Consider the following 4497-nt stretch of genomic DNA (forward strand, 5'->3'; position numbering starts at 1 on the left):
TTAATTGTATAACGCTCATTCTTAGACTCAATCACGGAGTAGAAAAAAAGTCTTATTACTGTTGAATGTGGCAATAAATTGCACATTTACTACTGAGACGTAGCTAGAAGTGAGAAGCCATTAAAAAATATATACCATATATATTTTTGCGAAGTTTGAAAACCTTTTTCCGATTTTCGGCCACTGTGCAGTGTTTCGGAACGAACGTATTATTTAAATAAATATAGCAAGAATTCCAAATTAATCTAGAAATCTATGCCCCCCTTATGCCATCTCGTAGACTTCCGAGTGAACCACGCTTATCCCGAAAGGGATCTGGCTTAATAGTATAATAACAAGAAAAATATAAATCATGGGCAGAATGAATATCTATGAAATGGTCTCGGACGGTAGAGTTCAAATTTTAGAACATTACCCCTATCGCTCCTTCACCTTTGATTTTTATATTGTAATTTTACACACTTTTATATGCCTAATTTGGTAGGATAAAAAGACGACTAGAAATAAAAGCGTAATATATGCATTTAACGTTAATTGTTATAAATATATTGAGATTTCGTTTTTAGGTATGTATAGTCATAATATAAAAGCATATACAAGATTTTTTACAAATATTTACATTGTTCGGTTTAAAGATATCGTCATCGAAAGTCAAACAACGACAGACTAACGTAAAAAAAAGGTTTTCATATTTTCGCGAAGGAACTTATCAAACTAACTTTTATACATAAACAAATGGGGACTTGTTCGAAGTGCAATAAAGTAAGATTTAATGTAGTAAAAGCTGCATTTTCATGCGATTTTTCCTTTACCAGTCAATTACAAAAATGTATAGCTACATGGAGAGACATTTGATATCAATATTTTATTCATTCTATATGTATAATTAAAATAAAATTTAATAATTTATGGATAATCGGGGTACTGCTATAAATATTCCTATGTATTATTATAATTAATAATTATTATTCTATGTATTATTATAAACTTGAGCGAGCAAAAATTAGTATTCATGTTTAGAAAAAGTCTTATTCCTTAATATAAAATCTCTAAACGATATTGTCGATTTCGATTGTCACAATAGTCGATTTCGTTGCTATATGCGTGTGACACGAGGCGTCAGTGGGATAGACTGAATTGGAAAATATTGAAAAAATTGTCACGATTGCTTGTTCTTTAATAGCTACACACGGGCGACAAATACATCCGTGAGTCACCGTGAGTTAGGCATAAATGGAACGTTACACGTGTTTTCTTGAAGTTAATGATCCCAACGGAGCTATCTTGATATGCGCTTGCTTGGATCTGAGTGACGTTCATTGGCTACAGTGCGGGTCTGTACTTGATTTTCAAATACGTACGCGAACTAGAGCCAATGAGCGTCGCAAAGTTCAAGCATGCGCAAGTATTCTTGAATCACTGATGGAAATAATAATCAAATCAAAATTCAAAGTCGATAATACGAATCAATGCTTGTCCTTTACCACCACCTTTACCACCACCTTGCCACCCGTATCATGGCAATACAGGGCGCCTGCTTTTTATTTATGATCGAACTCTTATTTTAATTTAAGCCTCTCCGCTTGTTATTTATGAACGAATTTTCATTTCAATTTCAAAAAGGACATTTTAAAGCCTTCAAAGAATTTAAACGAACTATCTGGACCATGAAATATATCTACCTTAGTGCCTGCGAAGAATTTCTCAGAGCTTCTTAGAGCCTTGAGAATCTTTAGCATCTACTCGGAGATTTCTATCGGTAGGGATAGTATATTTTTAATTACATGTTAATGTTTAAAATATTATTTTTTATTAACTTTTTGAGATTTGGAGGTTAGGAATTAATTGGAGAATACAAGAGCGAACTGCTGGCTGCATAATTAGATAATTTTTGCCAATTTAATGTAAATTATTCGTATATCTACAAAAATCTATAAAATACTACTTTTTGCTATGAAAAGTTACGAAAATGTACTATAAAGCTTTACGAAAGTTAAGCTTTTCCTCATTTTTCGTAATATGAAAAAAAAATAATCCATGTTTGAAATACATTGAAAATTATTGAAATTTTTTATACAAATTTCACCAAAATTTCATTCAAATTTACAAAGTTTTTGGTGAAAAAAAAACAGAAACTATTTTAATGAGGATTAAAATAAAAAATAGCTTTTTATGTTTTCATCCTACTTCTTTTTTATCAATTTTTTAACTGCGAGCAGTTCGCTCTTGAATTGCAAAATGAAATATTAACCTCAATATCTCAATAAGTTGCTACCGCATTTTATATCAGCAATGAAATTTTATAAAAAATTCCATGCATCACAGGAATAATACTTAATGTTGATGTTTATATAGAATCCAAATAATAACTAAAAGATTAACTTATAACTAAAAAAGCACCAATGTTACACTAACTTTACTCAATATCAGAATAGTACTATTAAACTCCTTACGCTTCACCTATACCACAAAATAGCTGTAAGAAATATATAGGCTTCCAATGTTTTATGTGCTTTTAAACAATAAATGTTTTATGAAATTTGGGAATAAATGAATTATTTTCAGGTTTATGAATGTATCGGGTCTTCATATCTGCTGACAATTTTGCCAAATACTTAATTTTTATTTTATAAAAACACAATTTTGAAAACCTCCAACAACAAATACATACTATAGGGATGCACGGGCACTTTCATTAACACCCAATGATCAGCGAGAAATTAATTTTTGACCAACGAAAAAGGAACTTACAATAAAATAGTTGAATAAGCAATCAAAAAGATAAATTTTTCAAGGAGGAATTTTATATTTCTAACAAAAAACACAAATTTTCAACAAAATACGGGAATTTTCGAACAAATAATTCCATTTTTAACTGAAAAAGATCAAGTTTCAATAAAACGATCAAATTTTAAACAAAAATAGAATAATTCAGTTTTTAATATATAAAAGTGAATATTCAATAAAGAAATGAAATTTTCTACAGGTTGTTTAAAATTTTAACCAAAACAGACGAATTCGACACCAAAACCTAAAATTGTACATTAAAATTTGAAATAAAATAGCTGAATCCTCAATAAAAAGATCAAATTTAAAACAAATTGTGGAGTTTTGAACTTAAAAAGATACATCTTTAATTGAAAATATAAATGTATAGAACCAGAAATAGGATTATTCCTTTTTAGTTAAAAGAATTAATATTTAACAACAAAAAATTTAATTTTCAACAAATTAGTTGAAATTTATCAAAATAGATGAATTTGATAATATATAGTTCAACTTTCAAACAAACGAATACATTTTCAACCAAGAACATTAATTTTATATAAACAAGACGATGTTTGAAACAAATAATTGAATTTTCAACACAAAAATATCAATTTTTAATTCGAAATTTCAATGTTTCACCGAAAGTGGGTTTGTTAAAATTTCAGTTAAAGAATTTAATTTTTAACAACAAAAAAAAGGAACGTGCAACTTAATAGTTCTGTTCTTAATCACAATGATAAATTTTTAACTAAGAAGACTATTTTCCTACCAAAAACCTGAATTTTTATCGAAATATGTGCTTTTTGAAACAAAAGGTTGAATTTTCAAATAAAAAAGATCAATTTTTCCTTTCAAATATCAATTATCTAGCATAAATGATATAATCCAATTTTATCTTACATAAATTAATTTTTAAGTATCTTCTTCTTTATTCATAATGTGTCCCCTAAGGGTTTAAATGACTTCCATTCCTTACAATCTTTCCGTTTGAATCAATATATTTTTTACAATCTTATCCTTTCTATATATACAATTATTTACAACTTTCACATAAAGTCTTATATCTAGTTCCTTATTTCTATTTCCTGCGATAGCGCAATTTAGGACTTGTCAGCAAGCGGGTGAGCGGACGAACGAAAGCGGGAGTGCAAGCGAGAGAGAGAGAGAGAGCATGAGAACGCAAACGCATCTTAGCCTACTTAACTTTTACTTTACCATTACTTACAATTTTCATGCTTCTAATCTAAGCGACTTCCGTTTCCTTTTTCTTTCACTTTTTTATACACCCATTTACCTTTTTCACGTGCATTCTTTCATTCTCCCTCATTCGTTCCTCTAGCACCCTCCAACTCCTTCATCCATTCTTCTCCTAAAACATCTTCCCCTAGAATCTTAACCACATTTTCATGCCAGCTTCCTTTATCTTCCATTCCTCTCCTACATCCTTCCCATACATGCTTCCATGTTACCTCCTCCCATTCTCATACTCTACACATTCTGTTCTCTTCTTTTTCCCAGTACATCCCCTCCCTTTCCTCGTTTCCCAGTCTAAATCTTGTTATTCTGGTCCACCTTCTCTCTCCCCATCCCTTTTCTAAATACTTTGGCATCCTTTCATTTTTTATCATCTTATACCATTTATTGTATTTTGATTCCTCAATCGCCCCCCATCTTTCTGTTAATTGTCTTTCCCTCTCCCTTTTTTCCAATTCTTCATAGTTTACTCCA

Source organism: Belonocnema kinseyi, chromosome 2 (assembly GCF_010883055.1).
Source record: "Belonocnema kinseyi isolate 2016_QV_RU_SX_M_011 chromosome 2, B_treatae_v1, whole genome shotgun sequence".
Lineage (NCBI taxonomy): Eukaryota > Metazoa > Arthropoda > Insecta > Hymenoptera > Cynipidae > Belonocnema > Belonocnema kinseyi.